General features: G+C 46.6%; 1 protein-coding gene across 7 annotated transcripts in view; it reads right to left on the reverse strand.

Moving 5' to 3' along the window:
* KCND3 (potassium voltage-gated channel subfamily D member 3) overlaps positions 1-13,250 on the reverse strand; it is a 138,701-nt gene extending 125,451 nt beyond the window's left edge. Inside the window, exon 1 of one of the 7 annotated variants that reach the window (XM_052814586.1) lies at positions 13,050-13,250. The gene's annotated coding sequence lies outside the window, so the exon portion shown is untranslated. Of the gene's footprint in view, positions 1-1,744; positions 2,201-2,230; positions 2,649-3,305; positions 3,527-3,686; positions 3,799-13,049 lie in introns of those variants that run through there. The other 6 variants (XM_052814588.1, XM_052814590.1, XM_052814585.1 and 3 more) reach the window with 6 other exon arrangements.
* Positions 13,251-14,350: the final 1,100 nt, after the last annotated feature.

A 14,350-nucleotide genomic window follows, 5' to 3' on the forward strand; every position in this document is an offset into this window, starting at 1 on the left:
AATAGTGCCAGACTGACAGCCCTGGAGACCAGGCTCTTTCGTCTGTGCGTGGAAGAGGCAGAGCACAGCACTGCAAACTTTCTCCGCACGACTTTGAAAATATGCGCCAGTCTCCAGCAGAAAGGCAATCTCCAGGGGCTCGGTGGGCTCAGGCAGCAGAGCTGCCAATTTCTTATACCAGCAGTGGTGGATCTTTCAACTTTTATGAAACACTGCGTTAAGAACAGGACTGCAAAACAGGAGGCAGCAAAATGAGAACCATTTCATTCATTAATCACCAAATATATACAGGCAAATAACCAAGAGACCAGGATAATGCATCCCGTTCCTGTTTTCCCTGCTGGTAAACTGTCTTCTCTGCTTTTTAATTTCAATTAGCAGCACCACCACAGTCATTCTACCAGGACTGACTGGCGATGTACGGTGACCTGACCAGCTACAGTACACTGGATCCTCATCTCCCCTAATTTCTCAGGGGAACCTTGTTAGAAATCTCTTCTGTACTTTTATAACTTTGGTTGTAAATTCCAGGTTACCTACATTAGCTGCTGAGGCACTATAAATACTTCACATATAATTGTTCTAATAAAGCACTGGTAACTCATAAGTGACTTACACATTTTTAAATCAATTTTTAAAGATAAAATGGGTCCTTCTATGCTGGCAGTGTATGTGGGGAAGCTATAAATATCTCAGCTATGAAATGGACAGGAGATGAAAACAAAAGAGAAAGCGAGGGGTATTCTTCTGTGAAAGTTTAGTTCCCATTTCTCTGTGACCAAGAGATGCAGCTGGTTAAGAAAATGTAGTGCACACAGGTTAATTTTCAAAGTTGCATTAAATCTGTCCCATTTGATCCTCAAAATACACAAAAAGAGAGTCTTTTTCAGCTATAAATTGTCTGAAAGACTGAGAGGGAAAAGAGTAATGAAATCCCCTACCGCAGAGGTTTTGCTTGTTCTTGTCCATGAGTCCTTGGAACTCCACCCCTCCCCAAAGTAAGAGACAGAAAATTAAGAGAGATAGAACTGGATTTGTAATTCAGAGCTGCGCAAACTAAGCTGAGTAAAAAATATGAAGTAACTGGTTTATCTACAGAATGTGGAAAGAATCCTCCTTTTCTGCATGCCTGGGGTTTGGTAACTGCTAACTAGTCTTTTTAGGCCGGAAAGCAATTGGCCAGGCTCAAAATCTACTGTACAGTCGACAGTCTCTTCAGCTCACATAGCAAACAGACACACTTTAGTCCTAACAAGCATATGTTTAGCTATACACGTATTCCTCATTTCAATTACTGCAATTTCTGCATGTAATTTGAAAGGAACTAGTTAACAAAAGATTGGTACCCTGCTGATGACATTTAGAAGACCTGGTACATGAAATAAAATAATTTGCCCCCTTCTGATTTAAAAAAGTCAGCATCTATAGAGAACAGAATCTGTTCTCTTTAGATAATTATGAGGACAGTGAAATGGTGCAAGCAAATTTGATAGAAAAGCCTGTGGCCTGAGCCCCCTGTCCCCCTCCCAGGGCTCCCGACCCCATCTGAGTCCCTCCCTGACCACCGCTGGCTCCCGCAGGTCCTCTGCGCTGCAGCCACGTCGTGGGCACCACGGTTTCATCCCAGTTTCAAACAAAAACCTGACAGGCACGGCTAGGTCAGTAAAGCTCTGGAGGAAAACTTCAGAGAACACAGTTATTTCTATTCACCTAAAGAGTCAAGAAATGAACAATGGATTCTTACCACCTTAGCTCCCGCCGGCAATGCCATACTTAATAAACGTCTCTTCGTAGTCTCATGAAAGCAGAAACAAAACAAAAATCTCATAGTGTTTCCCTTTCTAGAAGCAGGCAGGGATGATTTAAAATGCAACTGATAAACATAGTGTGAGTTTCTTGATGAGACACTGCTAATGAGAGTGAAGAGCCTTGAGATCATTCGTTCTCTCCTTTCCTGTCCTTGTTGGGTCAGGCTCAGACAGCAGAGAGATATTTGCTTTAAAGCAAAATATGTCAGCCAAAGCTTCGATATCCTCTGTCAGTCACATACTCCTTTCCCTTCGCAATCACATCAGATAATAAAACTTTCTGCAAAACATTCACTCTCTCAGTCCGTCAGAGAGATTTAGGAGCAAAAGCAACAGGCTTAGGATAAATGCATGCAAACTTCTCCCCTCCCTCCCAGTCAGCCTAGAGAGCCCCATCCTGCCGGCTCGCAGCGATGCCTTACCTGGCAAGGAAAGACACTCTCAGCGCCCAAAAGTAGGGCTACATCTGGGGAACTGGAAGGAAGGGGGAGCAGTCACTCCTCCGGATAAAAGGTGAACTGTGCTGCCTGCCTCTTGACTCCCTCTCTAAATGCAGTCAGAAGCAATCAGTAAATGTGATCATCATTGTGAAAGTATATATAGAGAGATGACTAAACAGCTTCTCCCTCATTACTGCCGAGACGGAGTCTCTCCCTGCCTCTCTCGCCAGAGCTTGCTTCGTTTTGCCCCCTCCCCTTGCAGTACCGCTCGGAGCTTTGCTCTCGCTGCCTAACCCAGCTGGGAACGGCACCCGGTCCCGGAGAGTCCGCTCGCCTGGACGCAGCAGGGAGATGGACCCAGCTGGTCCCAGGGAGGCAGGCTGTGAAGCGAGACTGAAGAAAGGCGATGTGAGCTAGCAGAGGCACCGGCAAATGGAGTCGTTAAATACACCCCAGAGCCTACCCTGCATGCTAATGTGCCAGCAGTGGCGGGGGGGGGATAAAGGGGGGAAAAGTATGGGATGAACTTCACTGGTCCCTCCCGGAGCTCCCTGTGTGTCCCTGACTCTTGGGCAGGCGGGGACCGTGCAGGAGAGGTCCCTTCTCCCGGACAAGAAAATGAGCTATTCCTCCAGCATCACAAACCTACAACCAACACCTTAGCCAGGGCAGGAGGCTACACTGAGAAATAAAATTAAATAATTCAGGCTTAAACCGATCTTTCGCTCTCTCCTCCTCCCCTCTTCCTTCCCACCACCTGTCCCCCTTTCCCCCTCGTCCTGCTGTTCTCGCTTGCCCTGCTCCATGGCAGCTCTTACCAGTCCAGTCTCCTCAGCATCCCCCTTTCATCCACGGTCAGAAGTTGGACTCCGCACGCTCAGAGACCCGGCATCCTTGCTCGTTTATCTGTTTGCCGGCGAATCTCCGTTAAGTAAATAACTATACGCCCAAATCCGAGCAAACCGGTCCTGCCCTGCTCTGCCGGGCAGCTGCCGGCAACGACTGATGCGCCGCAGCGATAGTTAGCGACTTCCATAAAGTACGACAAAATACCTACATGAAATACAGGAGCTCGGCTGCCTCGCCATTGCCTCGCGTCCTTCCACGGCTCGGGACTACACTTTCATCTATCGCCGGGAGCCTGCGGGGCCGACAGACGGGCCCGAGGGAGGGGAGGAGAAGCGGGAGAGGCGAGGGGCGTGAGAGAGCGCGGAGCGGGGGCGAGGGCGAGGGCGAGGACGAGGAGGGCGCGGGGGTGGCGGCGAGCCGGGGGGGGGCACGGCTCCTGCCCCTCGCTGCCCCCGCCGGCTGCCTCCTCCCCGCCCGCAGGTGAGCTCCCCCCCCCCTCCCCCGCTCCCCGCGGCCGCTGTCCGTGTCCGTGTCCCCCCGTGTCCCCGTCCCCCCCCCCCCCCCGCCCATCCCGGCGGCCCCCCCTCACCTCCGCAGGGCGCGCCGGCCCGCCGCCTCGCCCCGCCCGCCCGGCGCTGCCGGCCGCGGCCGCCAGCCCAGCGCCTCCGCTGCCATGCGGCTGCCGGCGGAGCGGCGCGGAGCGGAGTGCGCGGGCGCGGAGCGGCGGCGGCGGAGCGCGGCGATCAGCACCGCCGCGGCGGACAGCTCCGCGGGGAGGGCCGGCCGGGCGCGGGGGCGCAGCAGCGGGGCCGGGGGGGGGGGGTCCGGGGTGACCGGGGGCTCCCCCCGCAGACGGTCCGCCTCCCCTCCCCTCCGCTCCGCTCCGCTCCGCTCCGTCCCTCCCCGCCGTCCCCTCCCTCCCTCCGAGCCGCCGGCAGGTGTCACCCGGAGCGAGCTCCCGGCGTTCGGCAGCGGGAGGCGGCCGGCGGGGCGCGGGACCCCCGCTCGGGGCGGCTGCGAGGCGATGCGGGGGCGACCCCCGCGGGTGCTGCTCCAGGGGTATCGCGTCGAGCGAGAGAGATGAAAGGGGAGGGCGGGGGGGGGGGGGGCGCGGAGCTGGTGTGCCTCTGCTGGTTTAAGGTAGGGGAAACGGGGAGTCCGCAAAGCCATCGCCAGCCAGGGTCCGTTTTCCAGGTGGTTTTGCGTGCCTGTGGTATAACAGGGCTTTCTGCTGAGAGCTCTTAGAGCAAGGCCTTATTTTTAAAAAAAGAAAAAAGAAATTAGAAAAACCCCTCCAAATCCTCAAACACTTCAAGACTCGGATGGTCTGCTTTGGAAAATGTAATCTGGAAACTCTGATACCAGAACCCTGATCGATCCAGTTCAGCGTCTCAACATTGTCCAACCCCTGATAATTCAATGCAATTATTAAAAAATAATCCTAATTTCTCAAGGTCAGGTCCTGGGTAGCCCTCCCCCAAAACAATTTCCCCCGATAATATTTGTAAGCTGCATAACCACGTCTGCAGACTAGTTGTTGAGGTTACGCAAACGCGATGTATTATAGTCTTTAGAACACGGATACCAATAGTTGCATGCTGGACACATGAATAGTTGTGTGCAAAGTGAATCCTAAAACTTCTATGAGAAACTTTCAGTGGCCGCATGAATTTAAGCAAACCAAAGCATCCAGAATCCATCCTGATTAGATGTCTTCAGAACTGCTTTCCTTTTTCTAAGACTTCCTCTGTCTCCACTTGCTCTTTTCCTCTTGCAGATGCTCAGAAGAAAGCAAGACCAGAAATGTCATTTGGCTTTTACTGGTATAAGAGATGTTTCTGTGATTTACAATGTCACCACTTCATAAAACTTACTGACTCTTCTCTCACTCAGGCGTGCTCTGGCCTCACTCTTTGCTGGCTCTGGCCTGGCTGTGATTCTGAATAGCTTTTCCCCCATGACTCGGCCCCCTTTTAACTTCCGATCTCTATTAAAAAGCTAATTTGGGAACTCTTTTTCAATGCTCCCAATTTGGTATTTTAAAATAGAGTATGAAAGTCAGAAGCAAGCTAGCTGCAGATAGTCTGATGTGAAAATATTCCTTCTTCTCTCTCTTTTTATTTATCTTTCTCTTTCTTTGTTTCTTTGTTTCTTTCTCTCTTTTTCTCTCTTTAACTCTCTGTCTTTCCCTATTTCTCTTTTGCTCTTTCTTTCTGCCTTTCCCTTTCTCTGTCTTTCTGGGAATATCTCCTTAGGTTCTACTGCACCTATTGCAGGTTTTATTAAAACTTTTTGAATAACTTTTTGTCTTTCTAGTACTGAAAAGTAGAACCTGCCAGTGTTAAAACAAGCCACATACGCAGAGAAACAATTGGAATAAACTATGCGTGGTTAAATATAAATATTAAATATAGTTAACTTGATTTTTTTTTTTGCTCTGCCATTTTCTTCTGTATTTATATCCTATGCCTCTACAGTGTACTTTATTTATTGTGTTTGTTCCTTACACTGGGCGCTATCCTGCATTAATTCTGCATCTAAATATCCCATTGACTTCGTGGACATGCTGCATAAGCATTCTGTAATGACAGTTGCAGTAATAAAGCTAGCTTGGTTGCTTGAAATTACAGCTTGCCATAACATTGTAGCTTTGTAGTCTGATTATGTCCTATAGATTGTGCCAACAGTTTCCTTGCTTTGGATCCAAGCTTGTGAAAATGCCTGCATAGATTAAAGAAAGATCATTAATATGATTATGCGAAAGAGTCAGTCTTTGTAACCTTAAAATTATATATGTGGTCTAGTGATTGAAACAGCCTGGAAAACACAGCTGCTGGAATATATCTCTGCTTCTTTCGAAAACTCTCAGACCTTGGCTAAGTCTCTTAAGCTCTGTGTTCCTAGTTTCCATCTAAAGAAAGAATATAATAATATTTACTGACAAAAAGTATATTATTACAATGTATAAATATTTATAAATGGCTATATGGTTCCTGAAGGACATAAGTTGTACAAAAGTATAAGGAGTGAGAGCAATCTGGTTACGTGTTTGTTGATCTGTCTACCCGTCACTCTGGCATAGTAAAGCGAACTGATAGGGCATTTCTCCAAAACTTTATCCATCCATCTCTCCAACTATCCACCCTCCAAGATTTCTCTTGGGCTTCTTATCATGGTACACAAATGCACAGAACAGGTAGTCCTAAAAATGAATAAATGAAGGAAGGCACAAGGCACTTTCTATCTCGTCCTATAAATCCAATAAAAAATATCTACCGCTTTCTTGAATTAAGAAGCCTTCATGCCACAGGCATGGCAAAATAAGGAGTTCAAGTATCTTGCTCACTCGTATGTCTATCTCATGTATATAGTTTATCACTGGAAACCGCAGTGTCTACTTTAGGGGCAGAAATGGTCTTCACTAGGGCTAATCTAAATTTTCTTTTATCAGCACACTTCTGGTGAAACATTTATTTTGACACAGAAAAAACTGCCAAAAATTGGATTTGGATCAAAATTTTGCAGGCTTTCTTATAAGGAAAACTAGACTGTTAAGTTGGGAAAGCGTCCATAATAAATGGTCTTTCATAACACAGTTCTGCTTTAGTGTTTTTGCAAAACCAGTATGTGAAACGTTTTACAGAGATTTGTAAAAAAGGAAACCCCAAATTCTCTTAGCATCCCTCAGGAGATTTTAAGGGGATCTTGTTAATGGCTTAAAAAAATCCTGAAGGAAAAAGTGACTCATTTTCAAGCACCTTTTGAAGAAAGTTCTGTACAGGGAGATGTTAAGGGTTGGGGGATTTATTTAGGATGACTGGAGGTTGTATTAGCTCCACTTTGGGGAACACTGCAGAATTTACAGGGGTACTGTTTGCATCCTTGTGCGGTTCTCAGACCCATCCGTCCGTCAGAGACGTCAGTCTGTGATGGGCAGTCCGTATCCCTGTCTCGGTCTGCAATCTTTCACTGCCTGTTGGTACTTGGACACCAGGGGGGTTGGTTCAAGGCCATCTCCGATTTACAGCATGTTCAGTTTTTTCCCCCTCTACGTTTGGAGATTTTCCAACCCGAAATAAAGCCTCACAGGCAGCTGCATTCTGCCACGTCTTTCCAAAAGGGAAGAGGAAAGAGCCATGGATGGTGTCCAGCAGCTCTGCTAGCTAGCCAGCAGCTGCAAAATTTTCTGCTCAGCTGACCTTAATGAATCAAGAAAAGATCACACATGATAGTAGAGGGAAAAGACCCTTGAAAGACAGTAGTGACACTGAATCAGGGCTTTGATTTATTGTCCACTGTCCCCTGTCTCTCCCCGGTGCATACCATGGCTCGCTCTTCCAGTATCTTTTCACAGGGTGAGTAAAATAACAACGCTGGTTTGCAATGCTACTCACTGCAACAGCTCATCAGGGATTGTGCTTAATTGGCCATATTCCACGTTATCAACATCCAAACATTTAACTAATGAGAGTATCGTGTTAACAGTCCTGATTACAGATGAGACTGGGCATGTTGCACAAGGCAGGTAGGGAAGGGCAAAGTGGAAAACAAAGCTGGAGTGAGCAGAGGACGCAGGGCTGTTCAGGAGCAGGTGGAGAGATGCGTTAGCTGCCAGAAGGCAATGCTGCTAGATCAGTTAGCAGAGAAGTGAATTAGTGTGCCTGGGTATTCCGTGTCTGTTTGTGAGACAATACTGCCTGTGATTTGCCTTTATTTATGCCTTGAAGAGAACGGTGCCAGAGAAGTCTAGTCTCACCATCCCGAATTTGAAGCATTTTTTCGCTAATACTGCTGTACCGTCAGTATAACAGGCCTGATGTGCCTCTTGCTTGTCCTGCGTAAATGAGTGGTAGATACACCGAAGACAAGAGAGTTAGAACAGAGCCTAGAAGCTAGAAGCTCTGTAAAAGCATATCAATTCTTTGCTGCTTTGCTGTACTCTTTACTGCTAATGCTTTAGTGTCTTACAGTCCAGGCAGAACTTTATACATCGTTCTTTATCTGACTGCTCTGCAGCAACTTTCTTTTGCAATGATCTGCCTCCAGCCAGCTGGGAATTCTTGCAATTATGAGTCAACCAAGGCTAAAAAGCTCTGAACTGAGCAAAGCACAAGCCAACTGCACTCCTTTGATCTCACAGACATTGGGTTAACCAGTCACCATCAAAGGAATCATCATTATCTCCTGCAAGTTGAGAGACCAATTAAAAAAAAGCAAAAAAACCCCAACCCCCAAACCAACCTGAAATAAATTATTAGCGTTAAATTATCGGGTTTGGAATGGTTACCAGAGCTAGAGTGATGCTGAAGGTTTCGCTGATAGAGTCAACAATACAATAAGTTGCAATTGCAGTTTTTCAGTGGCTCATAACTAGTAAATCAGATCTGTGGAACTATACGTTTACTGCAAATTTAAGGAGTTGTTCTTTCATTTTTAAGAGTGCATTTTAAATCAAGTCAACAGCCATAAAGCAATATACAGCCTGCCTAGCTATTGTCTGGGGAATGAATCCTGTACTGTCACGATTCCTTTTCATTATTATTAGATATGGGGGCAGGGAGGAGAAATCTGGGAGAGAGATTGTCCTTGTTCAGCTGACCGGTATATAGGGTATATGGTTGCATCAAAAGCAATGGGGTCTCCTCCACCCAAGGCCTGCACTTTGATTACTTGGTTTTGGGCAAACTGGAGTAGAAGCCAGCTGCTCCCAGGTGTTAGTGGTTTACGCAGGTGTACCTCAAGAGCGTGACAGGGCTGGCCAGTAAGAACCAGGAGCCTTGCTTTTTTTCTTTTTCCTTTTTTTTTTTTTTTTTTTAAGCTCACCTGCCTGCTATAAGCTATTCACCACGTGAGATCGTTATGTTACAGCATCAATCAGTGTGGCCTGAGCAGGGAAGGGAGATAATAAAAGGCCGAGGCTGCCAGCTTCTCCCTGCAAGTTCTGAGGTTGTTTCTCTGGGTGTCCCTATGTCCAGGGAAGGAGCTTTCCTACCCCTGTGGCAGAGGTCCCTCTGGACCCAGGCAGTGAGTGCTGGGCACCCATGGCCCAGACAGGCAGGACAAAGAACTAATTAGATTATGGTGCCCATGTGGCATATTAGATTTGCAGAGCTGTGGCTTGCTTCTGGCTCATGCCGTAAGGACCTGCTGTCCCTCGCCGCCCTGTGCACGGCACCGTGCTCGCCCGTCACCCTGGTGGCTGCTGGTCATGGACCTGCACCTGTGAGGTTAGTCCCCAATTTTAAATCTATACAGAAATTTACATACTGCTGCTGCCGTGCTTGGAGGGCTTTGGATGTCTTTGGAATAAGAGACAAAATAGATTAAACTATTTGTGGGTAAAAGAAAGTATAGAAGCTGTCAAGAGAAGGGACCCCATGCAGCCCGTGGCTCATGTGCCCTCCCAAGCGGCTGGCTTGGAGTTTTGTCTCCCGAAAGGCACCCGGGGCTCTGGTGGGATGCCCGTTGCTTACGGGGCAGCTGCGCAAGGACATGGGAGAGAGGGAAGAACCAGAGGCTCCTGGAAAGAGCTTGTAGTAAGGACTTTGCTGCTGCTTTTTCTTGGATCTGCTTCTTGTATCTTCTTGCTGTGGGAGGCAATTACTCTTTTTCTAGATGCAAACTCTGTCTCCCCAGTGAATTCCCTTTTCTGGAAGGAAGCCTGTGTTTGTTTTCCATTTGGGGTTTGATGAAGCACACTTGGAAATACACAGCAGAGCCAAGATAGCAGCCATGGCTAACCTCTTGATTAGGGTGGGGGCAGGAGGTGCTTGCTCACCCCCACAGCTCTCGGGGATCTGGAGAGGGTGGGTGAAAGCCTCCTCTCTGCTGGCGAAGCCATGCTGGGCTCCTGCTGTGGGATTGCTTTGCTCCCCTTGGTGCACAGGGAGGTCCTGTCTGCTGACTGCTTCTCCTCACGCAACTTGCTTGGGTGGCTTTGAGGTGCGTCAGTACGGGTCGGGGCAGATGAACCCTCCCCGCGTGCACAGCCGGAGGGTGGCATGAGTATGGTTTTGGAGAAGGGCTGCTGGTGTCTCCTGGAGAGCAGAGCTGAGGCAGTCATTCCTCATTCTCCCCCTTTCCTAAGCGTGGCTCAAGACCTTTGACACTGTGAATTTGATTTTTTTTTTTTTTTTGGTGGGGGGGTGGGTGTTGCCTTTCCTTCCAAAGCCTGGTGGCTTCATGCAGCACTTTTAGCCGTGACTTGTACAAGAGTGAATTTCCATTTCTATGACGATGGCATTGCTGGAGAGGTGGCTCTTTCCTCCCTGATGGAACTTTTAATGAGACAGACAAAATTTTGAAAATAAAAATCAAAGGCCCTACTTCTTGTAAGCCCTTTTTTTCCTGCTGCTTAATTATCAGATTGAAGATAAAAATAGCTGAAAGATCGCTGAAGAGGAGATGAAGGCTTTCTGCAGCAAGCCTTGTCCTCTTTGGAACTGGCCCCACTTTGCCCCTGTACATGCCCGCCCTCCTCTCAAGCCAGGGCAGAGATCCAGGACAGACCTGGAGCCGTGCTACTGGTCTGCTTGTAGAGAAATGCAATGTTAGAGGCCCTTTCTAGAAATAACGTCTGACCTCCAGTGCTGCGGTAAGGCTTGTCCAGGTACGAGCTGGGTAAGATCCACCATTGCAGCCCGTGAGAACAGAGCTGCTGTGGGTTTTGAGCCACCTCGGTCTCTGTTTGCCTGGAGCAGACGAGGACTGAGCCCAGCAGTGAAATGCTGAAGGCTTAATGTGTGTAAACGAGGTGAGGACTGTTATTTCTCTGTTGTTTTTTGGATCGTGGCCCTGGTCTGTGCTAGAAGGATATGAAGGGTCTGGAGGAGGAGCCCCTCAGCAGCGGGTGCTGGGGCTGGCTTGTGCGCACAGAGCTATATGGCAGGCTTGCTGTAGCGAAGGCGGTCTTAGCTGTGAGCGTAGTGAGCTTGGACCTCCAGACAGGGACAGTTTTTTCAGACTGTTTCCTAATGGCTGGGAGGGGATGGTTCCCAACTCATTGCTGAGGGGAAGAAAAAGCAGAGATGGATTCTAGCCCTGAACTAATTTATCATACCAACCCTCTCTCTATATATGAGAATGCTAGTAGGCAGAAGTAGATTTACTCTTTTATCTTGGAACAGATTAAAAATAACTTTACCTGCAGACAAATTCTGTAACTAGAATTAAAGCTTAATCTGACTTTTTTTTTAATTATTGAATCCAGTAAGATCATTATTTCTGTCTTGCTATAGCAGGATGTAGTCGTCTAGCTAAAGGGAAGGTTTTCTGTGTGTGTATGTGTGTCATTAAGGGCTAACCTGGAATTCAGATCTTAATCCTCAGTACAGACCTTTGATATAGAAAGAGGGCTTTTGTTAATGCATTAACTTAAACTTGCTCACAGCAGAAGCAGTAGCTGAGAGCTTGAAAGTAAATTCAGTTAGTATTTTTGGATAGTCCAGTCTTAAATGAAGTTCTTCACAAATGGAAAATCTCTCATCTAAGCTTCTCAAGAAGGTCAAAGGGGATATTTATGCAGACATCTCTCTGAGCAGGAGGTTCTCTTGCTCTTAGATCACGCACACATGAGGGAGATCTTGCTTCTTAACAGGCTGGAAGATCAGCTTATTAAAGGGGTTTTTGGAATATTCAGGCACTTTGCCAGGACACTGCTGATGTTTGCTGCTTTGTAAGACCCTCAGTTTCTGAAAGAAAGCAGAAAGCAGACCTTGTCTGTCTGTTGGTTTTCTGGTTTGTTACCAACGTCCCATCTGGCGATATACTTCATAGCCTACGAGAATGGCCCCCGAGTTGGGTGTTGGCGGTCGTCTCCAGCTGGAAAACAAAGCCTGAGCGGAGTGGTGCTTTCCCCAGTACTAATCCTCACTTGACTTGTCAAAGTGATAAACTGCCTGAAGATTGTGCAGGTGTTGGAAACATGATCCCACTTGCTTTGCAGTGTAAAAAGATAACAACTGTCGGGCTTTTTATCTCTACTAGGAAAATGTGTAATATCACCAAATATGCAAACTTTATTGGTGTTGAACACAATTTTACTTCTATTACAGGCAGGGGTGAGGTTAATCAAGACACATCAGCACATCTTTTTAAATATGACAGGTTTTGCTCATAGCAAAATTCAGGGTCAAACTGATTAGTAATTCTGATTTTGTATTAGGTGACAAGCTGGCAAATAAAAAAAAAATTTGATTTTTCAAAATCACTGTGCACATGTTTCTGACCAGGAAGCCTTCTAGAATGAAAATTCATATTGTTCACCCAGGAATGAGTTACACTAACTCCCTTTTTTAAATTGGATAAGATAACATTCATCGTTGTAGCTGAATGCTTAGATAATGCATTTTCTAACACTGTGTAGTATTTCTCTGTGCAAGGAATAACATGCAAAAAGTAGCACACTCTAGAATGATGTAGCAGGGCATAATACAAGCCAGCTTAAATAGGAACATAGGAAATGTTTAAATGGCAAGCAATAAATCTATGTAATAGCATTCAAATAGAGTTCAATCCAAATGATTGCTTTGGTATTGATGAAACCTCACAATTTTATGCCACTTCTTATTTGGATAACTCTGAGTTTGCAGTCATTGCCCAGTTTCTCGGAAGAGCCAGTTGAGAGAGAAGCAGCTCTTTATTTCTGCTGATGGAAGAAATGAAGGCATATAAAATTCCTCTTTTTCTCAGTATTCAAAATGTTGAAGAACCTTTTCCACATTTTGTTTATTTGTTGCAAAGATCTACTGCCTGAAATACTACATTCATCTGCATGATGAAGTTAGCTGAGGAACAGGGGTAAACTCTCCTGGGTTAGAAGTGACACAGATAACTAGGAATTTGGATCTCACGATTCCTTTATTGCTATTATAAACACCAGCAGAAAGAAAGGAAACAGAACTTCTCAGTATTTTGCAATCTAATATACTATAGAAGCCAAATAAAACTGTACCTTATTCCCCCGGCTGTGTTACTGACTGTGTTAGGAGTTGGAAGCATGCAGCACCGTGTGAAGGCACTCGGCGTGTTCAAGATCAGACCTTCAGATGTAAAGCTTAAAGAAAAGCAAGGCAAATATTCATGAAAGTGTCTGCATTTTATGTGACCTCCTTTCCACCTCAGCTTTGATCCAGGCTGCTGATCCGAAGAATAGATTCTGATTTCCATTTGATAAGGCTTACATTTTTTGGCAAAGGGAGGCTCAAAAGTAATCCTTTTCTGAGCAGATAAATCATCTAAAGCGCTCAAACATGCCGGCAAAGGAACTGGTAAATCTGCTAGCTGAACTCCCATGACTGCTTATTTTCAGGAGTCCCTATGGGAAGCTGATCTCATGGGAATGGCTGAGGGGGACTTGGTTGATGGTCATGGCTTGCAGATTAATCCCGGCTGTGCAGACATGATGCACTGGTGTGCCGGGGTGTGCCCTGGGGTGAAGCGGAGCTATGGAGGGCTGATGTGTAAATCCAAGCTAACCCTGAGCACTCAGCCCTGCAAGGTGCTGACTCCTCGGAGAATTCTGGTGCCTGCTCAGGAATATTTAAGCACATGTTTAAAACGAAGATCCTAAAGGCCCAGCAAGTCAAGGGTCTGCTAATGTGCATAAAGGTAAACACACACTAAGTGCTTTGCTGGTCTGTAGCCAGGGGCCTGGCTCTGTAGGATCCCAACCCCCATTAAAATGCGGATTTTTTAGACCCAGCGGATAACAAAAGTCGTCACATGGCATTCAGAGCTGCTGCTGGATGTAGAGCTTTTCTGCTGTAGGGCCCTTCAGGCAACCGCTTGGAAACAGCTACAACCCTTCCTTCACATAGGGACAGCAGGGAGGAGAAGAGAATGGTTATGATTATTTACTAATTAATCCAGTACAAATAGATATATGAATAGATGTTCATTTAAAATTCCTGCTGGTTCACAGAGCGAATGAGTCCAGTGCCTTGCACGCCATTGAGGTGCTTTTCTTGGCTCCAGCCTAAGGGACCCTGCAGGATAACCAGGTCTGAGAAAATAAGCTCTGTTGTTAGAAAAACAAATGTTTACAATTCTAAACAAAAATTAAATAATGAAACAAGCAGCACTTCAGGTTGTAATTAGGGCTGGAAAGATGTCAAAACAAAGCACACCAATGCATGTATCGCTTATCAGAGCCCCTGACAGACTGCTGAAGGGACTGGGCCAGGTCTGGGGTCAGACTCTTATAGCGTATCTCTTTGCAAGTATATGCACGTACAATGTCACAATAAATCTGGA

This window comes from Harpia harpyja, chromosome 19 (genome assembly GCF_026419915.1).
Source record: "Harpia harpyja isolate bHarHar1 chromosome 19, bHarHar1 primary haplotype, whole genome shotgun sequence".
Classification (NCBI taxonomy): domain Eukaryota; kingdom Metazoa; phylum Chordata; class Aves; order Accipitriformes; family Accipitridae; genus Harpia; species Harpia harpyja.